The sequence below is a fragment of the Octopus sinensis genome, linkage group LG2 (assembly GCF_006345805.1).
Source record: "Octopus sinensis linkage group LG2, ASM634580v1, whole genome shotgun sequence".
Classification (NCBI taxonomy): Eukaryota; Metazoa; Mollusca; class Cephalopoda; order Octopoda; family Octopodidae; genus Octopus; species Octopus sinensis.
In genome coordinates, this window is record NC_042998.1 from 206,536,536 (window position 1) to 206,556,859 (window position 20,324).

At 39.7% G+C, this 20,324-nt stretch overlaps 1 protein-coding gene and 1 long non-coding RNA gene across 2 annotated transcripts in view; one reads left to right on the plus strand and one right to left on the minus strand.

Moving 5' to 3' along the window:
• The window catches only part of LOC115231120 (regulator of G-protein signaling 7), a 343,368-nt gene that overhangs the window by 291,047 nt on the left and 31,997 nt on the right, over positions 1 to 20,324 (minus strand). The gene's annotated exons all lie outside the window — the stretch shown is intronic.
• LOC118762192 overlaps positions 15,270 to 20,324 on the plus strand; it is a 22,394-nt gene continuing 17,339 nt past the window's right edge. The window contains exon 1 of the long non-coding RNA XR_004997968.1: positions 15,270 to 15,279. This is a non-coding gene — a long non-coding RNA (uncharacterized LOC118762192). The remainder of the gene's footprint in view (positions 15,280 to 20,324) is intronic.

Sequence of the window (20,324 nt, forward strand, 5' to 3'; positions counted from 1 at the left end):
TGGTAGACAGAAACTGAAAAAAGCACATAGCATATATATATGTGTGTGTGTCTGTATTTGTCGCCCAACATCACTTGACAGCTGATGATGGTGTATTTACATCTCCGTAACTTAGCGGCTTGGCAAAAGAGACCAATAGAATAAGTACTCAACTAAAAGCCCCAGCATGGCTGCAGTCAAATGACTGAAACAAGTAAAAGAATATGTATCTCTCTCTCTCTCTCTCTCTATCTCCCTCTCTCTCTATCTCCCTCTCTCTTTCTCACTCAATAGATAGACAGACAGACAGACGGATGGATGGATGGATGGACTGATATCATTTAATGCTCTCATTATAAAGGTAGTCTCTTGCTGTATAGACTTGTGTCTAGGCAGGTTTGCTTGGACACACAAAGTGTTTTATAAAACCTTGCCTAGACTCGTGTCCCCAATGCATGAAACTATTAGTACCTCGTATCTTTATTCGGAGTACCATTAAATGATATTCATCTCTCACTGGACGAAGTACCTTGTTGTTGATCTTACCTCAACGGAACATCCGTCTAAGATGACTCACTTCATGGATAACTAAATTTCCAGTATTTTTCAACTCTTGTGCATACCCCACACAAATATGACATCTACATATAGATCTGAAATAAGCAGATGTGCTTCAAGAGGACACAGCTTGGATTTTAACCCTACCTTCATGCATACACACATATTATGTATGCATACATATTATATATGTGGAGGCGCAATGGCCCAGTGGTTAGGGCAGCGGACTCGCGGTCGTAGGGTCGCGGTTTCGATTCCCAGACCGGGCGTTGTGTGTGTTTATTGAGCGAAAACACCTACAAGCTCCACGAGGCTCTGGCAGGGGGTGGTGGCAATCCCTGCTGTACTCTTTTGCCACAACTTTCCTCTTTCTTCTGTCGGCCTGCTCACTTAGCCAGCGGGGTGGCGTCCTTTGAAGGCTAAAACAATGTGAAGCGCATTGTGACCAGCAATGTGTAGCAACATCTGATAGCCTGGTCGGTCACGGTGATCACATATTATATATATGTGTTTTTTTTTGTCTTGCAAGGTACTTGGTGACCCTGTCAGTGTAGGTGCCACTTAAAAGCACCCAGTCCGCACTGTAAAGTGGTTGGTATTTGGAAAGGCATCCAGCTGTAAAAACCTTGCCAAAACTGACCTCGCCTGTGCTTGTGCCATGTAAAAAGCACTAAGTCCTCTCTGCTGAATGGTTGGTGTTAGGAAGGGCATCCAGCTGTAAGAATCCTGCCAAAACAGTCACAGAGGTCTGGTGCAAGCTTCTGCTGGCTGGCTCTTGTGAAACCATTCCACCCATGTTAACATGGAAGGCAGACGTTAAACGATAATGATGATGACTGGAATCAATAATTAGAAGACAACTAGCATAATCTCTCTCTATATAAAGCTGAAGTTGTCTGTGTATGGCAGGTTTGGTAGCCTTCAACTAACACTATATCCTCCGAGACCCTGCGGCGCAAGTTAACCAAAATTAAGAGTATGATAGAAAAAGGCTTGCTCTTCCTTCCGTAGAAGATAAAATTCAAATGGGACCATGTTAACACCAAAAATTATTTACATCAAAAAGGTGCTTTTTTTTCTATGAAAATCCCTATTTTTTAACGATTTTTTTACTGCTGTGTCACCATTTTTCGGTGTATTTTGACCTGAAAAATGTTCACTCAAAGAGAATAACAAGCTACATAATGCAAAATTTTTACTTTTCAAAAATTCCAATTCTAAAGGGTTGAAACAAACCCGAGCAACGCCGGGCGATACTGCTAGTAACTCTATAGTTCTTAGTCTATTTCCACTGCTGTAACGATGGAAGCTGTAATAGTCAGCCGTAAAATAAGAGATAAGTAGTAACGAAGAAAGCTACAATTTACTTAAAAATCGTCAAACATGTTCTGAACGCAAACAGATCAATGAATAGAGATGTGTTTAAATATATTAAACAGTTTTAGTGTCTTTTATCCAACAAGAATAATCTTGTGGTTTGACAAATGAACAGCTTATAAACATCGCTGAATGGAAACAGGAAGATCTTCGACAAATGGTTTACAGGAAGTTGGAACGAGACCGGAAATCAGCCAGTTCTGAACAATAAGCAAATGAATAAATATATAAAACAACCGATTCTTATATTTGTCTTGTTAATACGTATCTTTGGACGAAGACATTTAGCAGATTAGCTGTTTGGATATAAAGAGACAGTTTGAGGAATCGATTCCAAGTTGGTCTGTAAATGGTGCCATTGTTGTGTGTCTGCAAGAATTAGCCAAAGCTAAAAATAGCTTCTTCTGAAAGGAAATGCTTACTGCAACAATCCCAGAAAAATAAAAGACAAAATGGACATTGGTCAGTTTTGGATTTGGATTAAGATCAAAGAGCAGTTTGAATTAATGTATTCACTGGAGATGGCGCCACATGTAAAGCACCCAGTACATTCTGTAAAATGGTTGGCATTAGGAAGAGCATCCAACTGTAGACACCATGCCACAACAGACAAACGGAACCTGGTGCAGCCCTCCAGCCTTGGCAGTTTCTACCAAACCATCCAACCCATGCAGTTTTGGAAAAGGACGTTAAATGATGATGATGAGGAGGAGGAGGAGATAATAACAGAGCCTTTATATTGTTACTGGGTATTTAGAAATAGCAGCAGAATGTCTTTAATAACCTCACCCAAACAATTTAAAATAGAAAGCAAAAAAGAAAAAAAGGGGTGAAACACATTTTGGGTAAAAATCCTAACCTTACACAATGTGAAAGCCAAATCTTTCCTCAAAAAGTTCCTTACTCTCTTTAACTCTTCCAGATTTACATTATTTACATTTGACGGATATTTGTCCTCATCTTGTTTGTTGTTAACACAACGTCTCGGCTGATATACCCTCCAGCCTTCATCAGGTGTCTTGGGGAAATTTCAAACCTAACCTGGGTTCTCATTCCCCAAGACACCTGATGAAGGCTGGAGGGTATATCAGCCGAGACGTTGTGTTAACAACAAACAAGATGAGGACAAATATCCGTCAAATGTAAATAACATAAGCAATTCCTTATCTCTTAAATACAGAACTGTGTCTTCCGGATTTAAACTGACCATATCCAGCCGATATATTCTACTTGACCTCTCACACCTACCCTACAATGCCATTCGAAAAATAATCTGTTTTAAATAATGATATATATTCTTTTCTACTCTAGGCACAAGACCCAAAATTTTTGAGGAGGGGGGGGTCAGTCGATTAGATCGACCCCAGTATGCAACTGGTACTTAATTTATCGACCCCAAAAGGATGAAAGGCAATGTTGACCTCAGCAGAATTTGAACTCAGAACGTAAAGACAGATGAAATACCTATTTCTTTACTACCCACAAGGGGCTAAACACAGAGGGGACAAGCAAGGACAGACCCAGTGCATAACTGGTACTTAATTTATCGACCCCAAAAAGATGAAAGGCAGAGTCGACCGTGGCGAAATTTGAACTCAGAACGCAGTGGCAGACGAAATACGGCTACGCATTTCGCCCGGCATGCTAATGATTCTGCCAGCTCACCGCCTTACAGATGATAAAATATAAATGCAATTAACATCATCAGCACTTAATGTGCTTTCTATGCTGGTATGGGTTGGATGGTTTGACAGGAGCTGGCTGGGTAGAAGACTGCACCAGGCTTTAGTATCTGTTTTGGCAGGGTTTTTACAGCTGGGTGCCCTTACTAACACCAATCACTCCAAAGAGTGGCAACCACCCAAGAAAGTATTGTTTTTTATTGCATTCACAATATATCTTTAATACATGGACTTATATATATAATGTATATATATATATATATATATATATATATATGCACATAAAAGTGTGTGTGAGTGTGATATATATACACATAAAAGTGTGTGCGAGCGTGTGTGTATATGTGTGTGTGTGATATAGATACACATAAAAGTGTGTGTGTGTGTGTGTGTGTGTGTGTATGAGTGTGTGATATAGATACACATAAGTGTGCGCGTGTGTATATGTGTGTGTGTGATATAGATACACATAAAAGTGTGTGTGTGTTAGCCTAGGCCAATTTTTATTGAATTTGTATAAATGAAGATTTCGAGAAGAATGAGAGGAATCGATATTAATTCAAACTTGTCTGATATGTGGCTGGATACACACACACACATCAATGGCTCTGTTGTGCCGATGTATAAATGGCATGTATTAATATTACAGCTGTTGAGAGAAACACACACACACACACACACACAACACAACTGTATACATATACTCGCATACACACACACACACAATAACATACACACAATTACACATACATTTATGTACACACACCTACACCCATACACACACTTTATCGTTTTAATATCCACTCTTCAGTGGTTGCGTGGATCGGAGTCTATTGGTGCAGACGGTTCTGTAGCCGGATGCCTTTCCTGTGGCCAACCGACATCTGTTTCCAAGCAAGGAATGTTTCCTCTGTGGTTAGTGATGTATCCGTGGAGAATTGGAAATGAATGCATGGACAGATAGAAAGACAGTGATATGTAGACTGACAGGTAGACAGGGATAGAGACAGACAGGTAGACAGATGGATAGAGACAGACAGGTAGACAGATGGATAGAGACAGACAGGTAGACAGATGGATAGAGACAGACAGGTAGACAGATAGACAGACAAACAGACATACAGACGGTATGACTGACAGAATGAATGACAGATATGCAGAAAGATAGACAGATAGATAGACAGAAAGATAGATAGACAGAAAGATAGACAAATAGATAGACAAAGATAGACAGATAGATAGACAGAAAGATAGACAAATAGATAGACAAAAAGATAGACAAATAGATAGACAGAAAGATAGACAAATAGATAGACAGAAAGATAGACAGAAAGATAGACAGAAAGATAGACAGAAAGATAGACAGAAAGATAGACAGAAAGATAGACAGATAGATAGACAGATAGATAGACAGATAGATAGACAGATAGATAGACAGATAGATAGACAGATAGATAAATAGCTAGACAGTGATATAGATGTACAGATAGATAGACAGGTTGACAGACATCTAGCCATGCAGATAGCAGGCGAGCTGTCTAGTTAGACCGACAGACAGACGAGGGCAGATTGAATGTAGACAGACAGACGCAGTATATAGAAAGAGAGTGACTGACAAACGGACAGAATGGCTTTGATGTGTTACAATTGAGAGTTACATAAAAAAAGAATATGTACGGAGAGTGTTGTGTGTAAAACACGTGACAATGTTATGGTGGAACAACAATCAGCTGGTCTACCCAGCCAGACAATAAGGGTGGATGGCTTACAGTTGAAATGCAGTAGCGAATGTCGTCGTCACATGGTTACTGTTACATATATATATATATATATATGAAACTATAAATTAGGGTATCTGAGAGATGCCACCACGCTGGAAATAGCAGTGAAACCCAGACCCTAAAGCCACCTTAAATACTCTTTTACTTGTTTCAGTCATTTGACTGCGGCCATGCTGGAGCACCGCCTTTAGTCGAGCAAATCGACCCCAGGACTTATTCTTTGTAAGCCCAGTACTTATTCTATCGGTTTCTTTTGCCGAACCGCTAAGTGACGGGGACGTAAACACACCAGCATCGGTTGTCAAGCAATGCTAGGGGGACAAGCACAGACACACAAACACACAATCACATATAATATATATATCATATATACGACAGGCTTCTTCAGTTTCCCTCTACCAATCCACTCACAGGCATTGGTCGGTCTGGGGCTATAGTAGAAGACACTTGCCCAAGATGCCACGCAGTGGGACTGAACCCGGAACCATGTGGTTGGTAATCAAGCTACTTACCACACAGCCACTCCTGCGCCTAAATGATCATATAGCACCAGGAGGGCAGACAGAGAGACAAAATATACCAGCAAAAAGAGTAAAATCCAGTAAAATTTTTCTTGCTAGTTTAATTTGTCTCTCTGTCTACTCTCCTGGTGCTATATGAACATTTAAGGTGGCTTTAGGGTCTGGTTTTGACTGCTATTTCAGCGTGGTGGCATCTCTCAGATACCCTAATTTAAAATTCTAAATTTTTACCTTTGTAAGGTTTTTATTCCCATGCTGGCCACTTGATAAGATCGATATTTAAAGATCGATCTTATCCTTATATATATATTTCTAGCCTATTTATGTAGCTATAGAGAGAGGTGGGAGGAAACAGCGTGTTATACGTATATATGTGTACGTGTGTGTATACACACACTCATAGTTATAGTAGCTATGTATATTAGCCTATGTACAAGGCAATAACATTAGTAATAAAAGGGGCGGCGAGCTGGCAGAAACGTTAGCACCCCGGGCGAAATGCTTAGCCGTATTTTGTCTGCCGTTACGTTCTGAGTTCAAATTCTGCCGAGGTCGACTTTGCCTTTCATCCTTTCGGGGTCGATTAAATAAGTACCAGTTACGCACTGGAGTCGATGTAATCGACTTAATCCCTTTGTCTGTCCTTGTTTGTCCCCTCTGTGTGTACCCTTGTGGGTAATAAAGAAATAGAAATAGGTATTTCGTCTGCTGTTACGTTCTGAGTTAAAATTTCGCCAAGGTCGACTTTGCCTTTCATCCTTTCGAGGAGCGATAAATTAAGTACCAGTTACGCACTGGGGTCGATGTAATCGACTTAATCCCTTTGACTGTACTTGTTTGTCCCCTCTGTGTTTAGTCCCTTGTGAGCAATAAAGAAATAAATAACATTAGTTATAACGTGTATTTTTTTTGTGTGTGGGGAGGGTCATTCTCTTTTAGTCCCTTACTACTGAACACACACACCGGTTCGATTTCCACTCATTTACGAAATGAAAATTTCAGAAAAAACAGATAAAATATGCTTCAACACACGAATTCACATAAAGAATCTTGCAAACCAAATCCCAAAACGAAATAGTGTATGTATACGGTTATGTATGTTTGTGCCTGTATAGAGCTTTGTTCCTAACGGCCATCTTTCTTCCTTTCTCTCCGTTGTTTGTCTCCTGTCCTAGCTCGATTTACGCGTTCACCACCAAAACCTCGTTTAGGCTTAGCAGCCCTTCCTGTTTGTTTTCACTGCCCTGTTTGTGTTACCTATTTTGACCCTCCGCAAAATCCCAAATTTTATTCAATTTGCTCTGCGGGAGCAACTGTTTTATCGAAAGCGTATATTGTTGTTAAATGCTCGAAATACGAGACTAGAAAAAAACATCCAACAACTGGGTCGTTTCTTCTTTTGTTTGTCTTGTTTTCCATTTGTGTCTTCTGTTGTTCGGAAAGAATAGTTCATGCTTCGTACTTTTTTGTTGTACACGTTTCGTGACGCCCTGTGCCCATATATATCACGTCATCACGTGACCGACCAGTCCATCAGATGTAGTTACACATCGCTGGTCACAATGCGTTCGCATTGTTTTAGCCTTCGAATGACGAAAGAGTGGAGAAAGAGTGGTGAAAGAGTACAGCAGGGATCACCACCCCCTGCCGGAGCCTCGTGGAGCTTTTAGGTGTTTTCGCTCAATAAACACTCACAACGCCCGGTCTGGGAATCGAAACCGCGATACTACGGCCGCGAGTCCGCTACCCTAACCACTAGGCCATTGCGGCCCCACACACACACACACATATATATATATATATATAATATATATATATATATATATATATATATATATATATATATATATATATAATATATAATATATATATATATATATATATATATATATATATATAATATATATATATATATATATATAATATATATATTATATATATATATATATATATATATATATATATATATATATATATAGTATATATATATATAATATAGATATAATATATATATATATATAACAAAACATTATTGGTGAATTGAAGAAATGGATCTGAACGCAGATTGAACAGAAATCGTTTTATTCGTTCTACACGTGTTTCGAAAGGCACAAATTACCAAATCAATCCGATTGAATAATGGGACCATATTGTGTCTTTCTCTTCTCTTCAGGAAAAACAAGGAAATCCGTTGGAAAACAAAAACAGAACAGAGGCGGAGCAAAAAACAAATCGAACTGTGCTCCTAAGAGCCCATGGCGAAACTGTTTATCAGTGTATGTTGAGAACGGTGGCTGAAGAATTCAACGGGTCAGCATCGGTCTAACATTGTCTGGCTTGTCCGCCAGTGCCGATATTTTTATGCCGAAAGCGGAATTTTATAACGCCGCACTATCCAAGCCGTTATAGGCAGAAGTAATTTATATTGATCGGCCCTTCCGATGCCATCATTCGGTCACAGGATAGGGCCGTATATAATAACATTAACATTTAAGTAAGACGGGAGCGCGGCGGATGCCGGGGTAGTCGCTCCCGCATTTAATTTAGCGAACAAGGATAATTATCGGTCCGGGAAGTCTTACACTAACCCAAGACCCGTTATTCATCCGAGAATCACCCACCCGAATGCGAGAGCTGGCGTCCCGACCCATCACACTGATAGGAATAAGCATATATGGTTTGTAATCCCCTTTGGTAAAGCAGATTAGAACTAACCTCCCCCTCATGTTTAGACAAGCCATCGCCAATAACTTCCCCAGAAATTCCAAATTTACTCCACGGTTAACTCACATAAAGTGTAGGATAGCTTCTCCAACACTAAAAACCTCGCCCAGATAATCGCCTCCCATAATAATAAGGCTACTTACTAAGACCCTATCACCCTTTTCCCGGAGGCACAGCCTCTTCCGCTCCCGGTTTAATGCTCAGTAGGAATAATTATAGTAGTAATAATGATATGAAGCCAGTACAGTGACACATAATCTCAGCTCCAGCCAGGGAGTACCCACTAGGGGTATAGTTATAAATAGGGGTGTTGTGGTTGACGGTAATAATGGGAGTAGGGTAGAGAGCCCCATTAGCATCCCCAGCATCATTTCCCGCAATAAGGCAGTACCACGGGCAGTAGCAATGACAGCACTCTGATAGATAGTGGAGAATCAGGTGGTTATTCCTATAGTTAATAGTGACGTAGTGGAAAATAGAGTAGTAAGCGGCTGCAGGTCTCGGAACGAATATAGTGACAGGAACGCAGTTCTAATTTCAGAAACTAATCCTAGCAGATTAAGATTCACGTCGGCGAACTCCAAGATCAAAAAACGCCGTCTACCAATGCAAGGTTTACACGGACTCAGATGCCTTCACTTATGTAGGGGCATCATCCTCAAGATTGTCTTTGCGTGTCCTCCACCATTACGCACTTTTCGGGACGTGAACAAGCGCCAGACCACGGGACTCAGTAAGCTAATATGGCGACTGAAGGATGCGAACTTAAGCTATAGGCTGGAATGGTCAATTTTGTCGGTGGCCCTCCCATTGATAGGGGCAGAAGACAGTGCACACCTTGTGTCTCCGAACTTTCCATATTTTGTTTGCCAGAGGCCGGATGGTAAACGGGCTCTTACAGTCGGCTTTTCGATGCCCCCATTGGCGGCGTTACACTTATCTGGCCTTTAAATAGCGTTTATAAAATAATACCGGCACCCATAGCCTTGGTAACAAATTCTGAAATAGCCTTTAAGATATCTCATTAACCACTGCAAGGGGAATTACTCCTGTAAGACAAACGGGGCTTGGTTTTCTCACAGAGCGGGGGGTTTCCTTGACAAGGCAGGCTTAGATGAACACACACACATAAAACATAATATATATATATTTTTTTTATTTTTTTCTTTCTTTCTGCCACCCAACGGTTATCACGGCAGTAGCCCCTGACAGCCGAACGATCAAACCTAACCACACACGTACACAAAAAATTTTCTACCCCTACGCCAACACAGACACATATATAGAACAGTATACACACACACGTCTCTAAGTAGATTTTTCCTCGCCCCTTATAAAACATCCAATATTCCTTAAATAGTCAGAACTTTATTCTCGTCACAAGAACATCTATACCCCTCACCCACATGATTGACCGATGCCTTGACCCGTTAATTCTTCAGCCACGTTTCTCAACATACACTGATAAACAGTTTCGCCATGGGCTCTTAGGAGCACAGTTCGATTTGTTTTTTGCTCCGCCTCTGTTCTGTTTTTTGTTTTTCCAACGGATTTCCTTTTTTTCTTCCTGAAGAGAAAGACACAATATGGTCCCATTATTCAATCGGATTTTGGTAATTTGTGCCTTTCGAAACACGTGTAGAATGAAATAAAACGATTTCTGTTCAATCTGCGTTCAGCTCCATTTCTTCAATTCACCAATAATGTTTTAATTTCAATTATCCGCACCAACGCACGGTTGCAACGCGCCAGATGGTTGTACCTCCAACCGTGCTGTTTAACTGCTGTGATTTTTGCTACTAAGGTATCGGTTAAACTTTTGATTAATCTACTACAAGATTATTCATCTTTCTATTTCACATAATATATATATATATATATATATCTATATATATATATATATATTATATATATATAAAATTCATATCATTATTATTATTATTATTATCATTACATATTGAGGTCTAACATCAAGTTATTAGTATTGCTATGCCTAAGCGAAATAATAATAATAATAATCCTTTCAACTGAAGGCACAATGCCTGAAATTTGGGGGGAGGGGTGTAGTCAATTACATCGACCCCAGTGTTTATCCGGCACTTAATTTATCGACCCCAAAAGGATGAAAGCCAAAGTAGACCTCGGCGAAATTTGAAGCCAGAACGTAAAGACGGACGAAATGCCGCTAAGCATTTTACCTGATGCATGAGTATTCCTATATACATATACACGCGCTCCAAAATACATATATATATTCCTATGTATACCCATATGCATATATGGCAGTGTATACGCATACATGTGTGTACGCCACAGGTAACCCAGTACAACCTGTCGCACAATCGGGTCAGAGGTAACTAAACTGGCAACCCTACCAAACCCGCTTGGTAAGGAGGGTGGTGTTCGTAAGACAGCCTGGGGACAAAAATAAAACCTGTCAAAGCGCAGATGAACCGAGAGTCAGTGGCCAACAAATAGCTGACAGTGAGAGACCCGAAATTTTGTTTAGGCATCGCTTTAGGAGAAAGGCAACTCTGGTGCAACACCGACTTCGTTTAAATGCAATTTTTTTCTCTTTAGTTTCAGCTCAGAGCTGCGGCCATGCTGATGCACCGCCGTTTTGCTACACTGTTATTACTAAGAGCCTCCTCTAATATGTGGCACTTGATGAAGAATGGAGTTTGATATAGCTACCCTCATTTGCACCGCTTACCGTGAGGTAGGTTCATCTGGGACTCTCGACAGGAAGACGTCCAGCTTTGATTTAAAAACCCCTACATTTACTTTGTGCAAGTTCCTCAGACTCTTCGAGAGAATATTAAAAAGCTGTGGGTCCTTGAAACCCAGGCTGTTGCAGAAGCTGGTCCTGAATGATAGCTTTTTTGAACAGCCTTTTTGGAGCAAACGTTGTTTAGAGAATGGGATTGGCTCTAAGCAAGGCCCTTCTTTACTTTAAATAACGTCGAGCTTAGGCATCCGTTGATTTTTAACACCTCTATTGTTCTGCATACTATGGCTGGCCAGGGCCCAAAAGAGCTGAAACACTCAATAAAAAACATCATGATAGCCAAGCGTCAACGTGGATGGTGAAGTCTTTGAACACCTACTGCAAGAGGCACTCGTCATTAGTACACCTGTGCAAAAGAGTCTCCGGTAAGAGTGTCAAGTCACATCCGTTCTCTTTGTGCTTAAGAGAACAATCCAGCCATTATATACAGCTGGAAATCGAGCGGCAACCATCATGTCATTATGTATTACAGACACGACTATGTCGGAGGCCTTACTCTTTTGGGTTTTTTTTTTTTATTATTCAGGATTCTTCGCATTTCACATCCAATACCCTAATAGCTCGTTCAGGACAAATAAGTCCCTAAATCCTAAATCCGTCATAATCATCAACTTTCACTGCCTCATCGTCAGGAATTAAATTACTAAACGAGTGTGAATATACGTAACTGTCTCATTGTTAGGCTGTTTAAATACTTTGGCCGTATCGTTAGATGTTATATATAAATAACATATTCATTTGTCATATGTGTTTCGTTTATGACCTCTAACAGAGAGAGGGTGAAGGGAGGGGGAAAGTGTGTGTGTATGTGTGAGCGCGCGATTCCTTGCAATAACAATAAGGCATTTAAATAGATTACGCCAATAATAGTCTACGTCCTGAGAATATGACTGCGAAAATTTAGTGCGTGTGTGTGTGTACACACATATACATAGACATCTATAGAAGTATATATATAATTAAACAAACACACACACTTCTGTGTGTGTGTGTGTGTGTATATATATATATATATATATATATATATATATATACACACATACATATATAAATACACATATATTAGATACGTACACACATAAGCATGCATATAGGTATATATATATATCTCTATACACGCTAACATGCATATTTAGTGGGGGGGGGGATAGATATTTATTTTGATATCAATATTTATGTCTCTCAATACATTTTATATGGAGATAGTTGCACCCGGCATTAGCTCTACAAAACTGTATCGAGCACTCGGCGTCTGCACCATAAAGATACACAGGAAGATAAGAAATACCTTTGTACCTCCTCTCTCATATACATATATATTTTTTTTTCTTTATATATATATATATATATATATATACACGGCTGTTCTAGGCTAAAAGGTAGAGAGGTTAAACGGTGTGTACTTTTCATGGCGAGTCTCAAGTGTTTACTGAAGATTCACGCCAGTACGCTTCCACCCAACAGATATATATATATGTGAGGAGGCGTGTGCGCGTGTGCATATATATACACACATATATATACATATATACATACATACACATATATATACATACATACACATATGTATGTATGTGTGTGTATGTGTGTACGTATGTATGTATGTGTGTGTGTATGTATGTGTGTATGTATATGTATGCATGTGTGTATGTATGTGTGTATGTATGCATGTGTGTATGTATGTGTGTATGTATATGTATGCATGTGTGTATGTATGTGTATATGTATGCATGTGTGTATGTATGTGTGTATGTATGCATGTGTATGTATGCATGTGTGTATGTATGTATGTAAATAAATATTTATATATATTCTCAAATCTGAACAATTGTGTGTGATATTAACGTGTGGATGTGTGTGAACGTATGCAGTGTCTGAAGAGAGAAAGCACAGACTTGTTGAAAGTTAAAATTACAAACCAGATGGACAATAACATTGTTAACACACGTACACACACACACACACATACACACACACACAAGTGGGTGTGTGTGTGTGTGTACGTGCGTGATTGAGTGAGGGCGTATATCACAAATCGACAACGAACAGTTGTATGTGTGCGTGTGTACATATTTAAACATGGCCTGCAGGATCACACGATGTATAAAGCTCAGAGTAGGAGCCACGCAGTGAAACCAACAGCTGCTTCCCAATCTATAAACATATAATGTATCGGTTTCAAATTGTGAGCACAAGGCCAGCAAAGTCGGAGGAAACGGTAAGTCGATTACATCGACCCCAGCGCACAGCTGGTACTGATTTCATCGAACCCAAAACGATGAAAAACAAAATCAACTGCGACGGAATTTGAACTTGAGACCTGAAGAGCTGAAAGAAATAGCGCTTAAACACTTTGCCCGGCTTCTTAACGACTCTGCCAGCACTCCGCTTTGGACACTCACATATATAGAGTATAGTCACTTGCATTTGTAAGTTCACATATACACACACACACATATGTGTGTGTGCGTATTATATATAGGAGTGGCTGTGTGGTAAGTAGCTTGCTTACCAACCACGGTTCAGTCCCACTGCGTGGCACCATAAGCAAGTGTCTTCTACTGTAGCCTTGGGCCGACCAAAGCCTTGTGAGTGGATTTGGTAGATGGAAACTGAAAGAAGGCCGTCGTATATATATATATATATATATATATATATATGCGTGTGTGTGTGTGTTTGTTCCCCCACTCCAATATCATTTGATAACCGATGCTGGTGTGTTTACGTCTCCGTAACTTAGCGATTCGGCAAAAGAAGAAATACGAGGGAATAAGTCCTGGGGTCGATCTGCTCGACTAAAGGCGGTGATCCAGTATGGCCGCAGTCAAATGACTGAAACAAGTAAAAGAATAATATATATATATTTATATATATTGATAGAAATGGTAAGACAACAAAAGAATGCAAGAGACCTCGATATTATGTAAATTGAGGAATTTATCTGTAAATATAATATGTGACAGTTATTTGGTAGCCATGATAAACCCCGATAACTGGCCCGATAAATGAAGAGATGCCGACGTGGGTTTCCGCCCCGACATCTGAAACTCGGCTACCGAATAATCGTCACATATTATTATATATATATATATATATATATATATATAATATAATATATATATATATTATATATAGTATATATATATAAAGCTACATGTCATGGCTGGTCATAGAATGACCATTGGTTTTGCACTTATAAAGCGCTTAGCAGTATAGGCGACACGTCAGACTCAAATGGCTGAAGACGCATAACCTCTCTACAAGTGGAAGAAGGAATACGTCACGGTCGGTTAGTTTTGTAAACATGAAATATGTGTGCACTCCTGCGGTGACAAATATTTTTTGTTTACAAAACTAACTGACCGTGATGTATTTCTTCCTCCAATTGTAGAGAGGTTATGCGCCCTCAGTTGTTTGAGACTCGCGAATCATCCATACTGCTAAGTGCTTTATAGGTGGCGAAACCAATGGTCACCCTATGATTAGCAATAGCATTTAAATTCCTAAAAATATATTACTTCTCTAATTCTTTGGCGTAGGTCCTTTTCCGGATATATAAACCACTGACTATATATATATATATATAGCTATATATATATATATATATATATATATATATATATTGGAAGGTTTGCGCTAATCCGAATGATATGATCTGAATGATATGATATATATGTAAAAAATGTAATATATAAATAAATATCTATAAATATGAACCATCCGATCTGATTACCTCATTTTTTCTAATATATATATATAGTATATATATATATATATATATATATATATAGTTGAAGTTTACAGAAAAACAAAAGATGAAGACAGGTGTATAAGCAACAAGCAAGTGTATTAGTTAGACGCTCGGGAAGGTGAGAAAGTCTTTTACGTTTCGAGCCCGAGGCTATAGTAGAAGACACTTGCTCAAGGTGCCACGCAGTGGGACTGAACCCGGAACCATGTGGTTGGTAAGCAAGTTACTTACCACACAGCCACTATTATCATTATTATTATTAGTAGTAGTAGTAGTAGTATCGTCAAGTTAGTTTGTTGCTGCTCTGAGTTTTAGGATTTACAGACAAATAACGGAATTTGTACATTTAGTATATAGGATTCCCGCCATAGAGTATGAAGGAAATGGAGAGAAGGGGGGTGGGGAGAAAAGAGGCAAGAGAGATTAGGGGGGGAAAGGGTGGGTTTTTAGATAGATAGATAGATAGATAGATAGATAGATAGATAGATGGATGGATAGATAGACAGATAGGTAGGTAGGTAGGTAGGTAGGTAGATAGATAATGTGAGTGTATACATGCATGTATGTATGTAGCCACAAAAAGAAAGTGTATATAAATAAATAAGCGACTGTTCGACGACAATCACAACAAACGAAAAATAAATACAGAACAGAAGAGATTCGATTAGATAAATTGATAATCTATCGATGGGGGAAGCTATCCGTTAATGCACATATCAAACATATGGCGACGAGTATTTGCATATTTGCACATCAAAGAATGCTGTTGTTTTATTGGTTGCATTACACTTGCTACCCTCCGTGCATTCAGACAGTAACACGTGCATTCGATGCACAAGCATATATGTGCATCGATTCAGGTATGTATACGTGCATTTCTGTACATACGTGTGCATGTGTGTGTGTGTGCATAATAAAGTTATATATAGGTGCAGGCGTGGCTCTGTGGTAAGAAGCTTGTTTCCCTCCCTCATGGTCTTGGGGTCGATAAATTAAGTACCAGTTGTGTACTGGGGTCGATCTAATCGACTGGGGTCTCGGCGTCGATAAATTAAGTACCAGTTGTGTACTGGGGTCGATCTAATCGACTGGGGTCTCGGGGTCGATAAATTAAGTACCAGTTGTGTACTGAGGTCGATCTAATCGGCTGGGGTCTCGGCGTCGATAAATTAAGTACCAGTTGTGTACTGGGGTCGATCTAATCGACTGGGGTCTCGGCGTCGATAAATTAAGTACCAGTTGTGTACTGGAGTCGATCTAATCGACTGGGGTCTCGGCGTCGATAAATTAAGTACCAGTTGTGTACTGGAGTCGATCTAATCGACTGGCCCCCTCCCCAAAAATTTCGGGCTTTGTGCCTAGAGTAGAAAAGTTAAGTACTGGGGGTCAATGTAATCGACTAGTTCCCTCTCTCAAAATTCCAGGCCCCTTGTGCCTTTAATAGAAAGGATTATCATCGTTATCATCGAGGTGGTGATCTGGCAGGATCGTTAGTGCGTCGAACAAAATGCTTAGCGGCATTTCGTCCGTCTTTACGTTTTGAGTTCAAATTCCGCCGAGGTCTACTTTGCCTTTCATCCTTTCGAGGTCCATCAAATAAAATACCAGTCTAGTACTGGGGTCGATGTAATCGACTAAGCCCTTCTTCCCACCCCACTCCCGCAATTTCTGCCCCTGTACCAAAATTTGAAAACATTATACACACTGTATTTTCGGACAGACGAAAATTTTCGGCCAAAAAATCGTAGGTTTACTTATACACCAATACGTCTTTGGGGGCCCCAAAATCCCATGTTAAATGCAACAGGATTTGAATGACAGTGGCGATGCTTCAGTGTTTACACTATATACGTATTTCTTTACTACCCACAAGGGGTTAAACACAGAGGGGACAAACAAGGACAGACATAGGTATTAAGTCGATCACATCGACCCCAGTGCGTAACTAGTACTTAATTTATCGACCCCGAAAGGATGAAAGGCAAAGTCGACCTCAGCGGAATTTGAACTCACAACGTAACGCAGACGAAATACCGCTAAGCTATAAAAGACAGTACTTTGTTCCAAGATCCATCTCATACTCTGGGATGCTTCAACGGTGATGTTTCGGATGTCTCAGAGAGATTTTGGGGTCTTTCAACATTAGACCTTCTTCACCTAGTTGACCCAGTCGGGAGTTGATCAAAGCCCAGCTTACTTTCCAGCACCAGCAAGGCATCGGTCGGCCACCTTTATCGAAAGGTACGTACTGGCTTCTGCAGCTTCAGTGATGGAATCTACGGCCGCCTTCTTTGCTGCATCAGTAACACCAAGCCCAGCCAGGGCCCTACAGGGTAGACATCCGACAAAACACCCCCATTGCGTACTTCAGTTGCTTCACAACTTGTCTGCCAACCCTGGTTTCTGCACTGCTCTACCAACCTATGGTAAACATACATATCACAAACATTACATCTTCATACACATGCATCTACATATACCTGTTTATGTGTATATATATATATATATATATACACACACACACACACACACACACACACAAACATTTAAACCAAATTTTCTGAAAACAACTTGTCCGACCGTCCCATAGGCCTCCCCTTTGAGAAACACTGATTTAACCTAAATTTGAGACACCAGCAAAAGAAGAAATAAATATAGACTTTTTTCCTATTCCAAAGTAAAACGATTTCCCACGGCTTTATCAATCGCATTCTCACTTGGAATCGATTTTTGTAATTTTTACAAGACTTATACACGCCCTGATACCGTCGGTATCTACATATCAAATTTGAGCGCAATCGGATGGAGGATGCCCGAGATCCTAGAAGACACACACAAAACGGATTTTATATAATAGAAGATATATATATCGTTACTATTATATTAAACTGTCGTATGTCCAAATTTGGCCAAATGCCTTTTTTTATTTTCAATATTTATTTTTGCTTGCAATAGCCGGTTCTTTTGGTCAAACTATCGTATCTCCAGTTGCTTCGGATGCCAAGATATCAAAAATTGTCAAAGTGTAGTACAATAGTTTTGCTATGGAATGATGAAACTTTTTTTTTTTTTCTTTTTTTTTGTAAAAAAAAAGCAATTCTTCCATAATAACAACGATATGCATGCACTTAATTCCAGATCTGAAATATTTGGAAAATGCAAGCATATGGACAAGTTTCTTTTGTCGAAATGACGGACGCCACCCGTTCCGAATTGAGTAGCTGTCTCAAAGACTCTGTTCTCTTTTCTGTTGTCTTATTCTGCACCAGTTTCATTAATTCTGGTTTCTACAGTGAAAGAGGATGAAGAACTTGGTTTTCTTACTTTTCTCTTCTTCCATTTTATTCCAGCTTTTGCATCAACCTTTTTCGCGTTTTCTTCCCGGTTTTTCTCGTGTTTTCTAACAGACCAGCGTTCTGGTTTTTAAATACATTTAACGATATGCACTGAGCCTGAAAAATTGCTCGGAGATACATGGCATCTCTATATATAAATTTGACATGGGCGATTCTTTCTTGTCTTGGGATTCACGGTCAAACGGAATTGTGCGAAAAATTACACAGATGTGTAGAATGATCCGGTGGTGATGCTGGGCTTTGTATTTCTTTCATAGTCTCCATGGTTGCCGAGATAATCTACTATAATAATACTCTTGTGTTTATGAATGAGAAAGGAAAGGGTGATAGATGAATAAGGAAGGAAGGGGTGATGTCATACTTGGTAGTGGGATGATGGAAATTGTACGCTGAAAAAATAAATCAAACAGCGTTTCAACTCTGTGTGAATATATGTGTGTGTATGTAAAAGGGGTTATGTGAATGTGTGTGCGTGTGTGCATGTGCCCACGCAATGGAAGTGGGATGATTCATCTTTGTTCGCTTAGTATTTGGGTTTATTTTTTGATTTGGTTGAATCTTGGTTGTTTTTTTTTTTGTTGTTGGTCAGTTATTTTTAGCGTTTTGACAGAAAAAAGTCATTCTAAAATTGTTTTTTTTTTAACGTAAGCGTTCCCAAACAAGTCGAATGCTTACACAGAACAGGTTTTACAGCCACATCATACAAAACCGACCGGGTGAAACCGGGCTTAGCTGCTAGTGTGTATATAAATTCGCCAATTTACCGTCTCTTAAAGCATGAAACTATTCGGAGATATTTTATAATTGTGTATATTAAATGATATTTATCTCTCGTCGGATGGAGAACTTTCTTGTTGATCCTATCTACAACGGAATTGTAAACTGCGCCCGCGCGTGTAGTTCTTTTTTTCTTTGCAGAATTTAAGCCAGTCTCTAATAAAATGGCAAGGTTTTTCTTTGGGCAGCACAATGAAGGCGTGTGGCCAAGTGGTTAGCGTATTCCGCTCTCGGTCGCGAGTTCGTGAGTTCGATACCCTTGACCAAGACACAGCTCCAGTCCACTCAGCTGGCAAAAATGAGTTGTACCAGTAATTCAAAGGGGGCCAGCCTTGTCACATTCTCTGTCACACTGAATCTCCTTGAGAACTACGTTAAGGGTAAACGTGTCTGTGGAGTACTCAGCCAGTGGCACGTTGATTTCCCGAGCAGACTGTTCCGATGATCGGATCAACTACAATCCTTATCGTCGTGACCGACGGAAGGCCAGTTTTTTGGGGTTTTTTTGTTATATGCATGCACTCAGTCGGGGGTAAAGAAGCTTGTTGTCGCAATCATAAGTTTCCAAGTTCGATCTCAGGATGAGGCACCTTTGTCAATCTTTTCTCTCTCTCTTTATTTATTTTTTTTGCCACAGCCTCAAGTCAACACATGCCTTAGAAGGGAAACTGGGTAGACGGAAACTGTACCGAATCCTACAAGTACATTTGCATTTCGAAAAATCCAGCTTCAACAGACGCTGTGCCGTGATGCTGATTGTGCTTAAGGATTATGTTGATACTAAAACGCGCCCTAGGGATACTCAGCCACTTACAAGTTAATTTAATGAAGGGATCCAGCTGATCGAACGACTGCAACATTCATTTCCGACATCGACGGAGATCCATTTACTTACTGGAGAATTATGTGGGTGTGTGGGCATATATGTATGTGTGTATGTGTGTATGCATGCATGCATGTATGTATGTATTGCTTGTGTGTATGTATGTATTGCTTGTGTGTATGTATGTATATGTATGTATGTATGAAT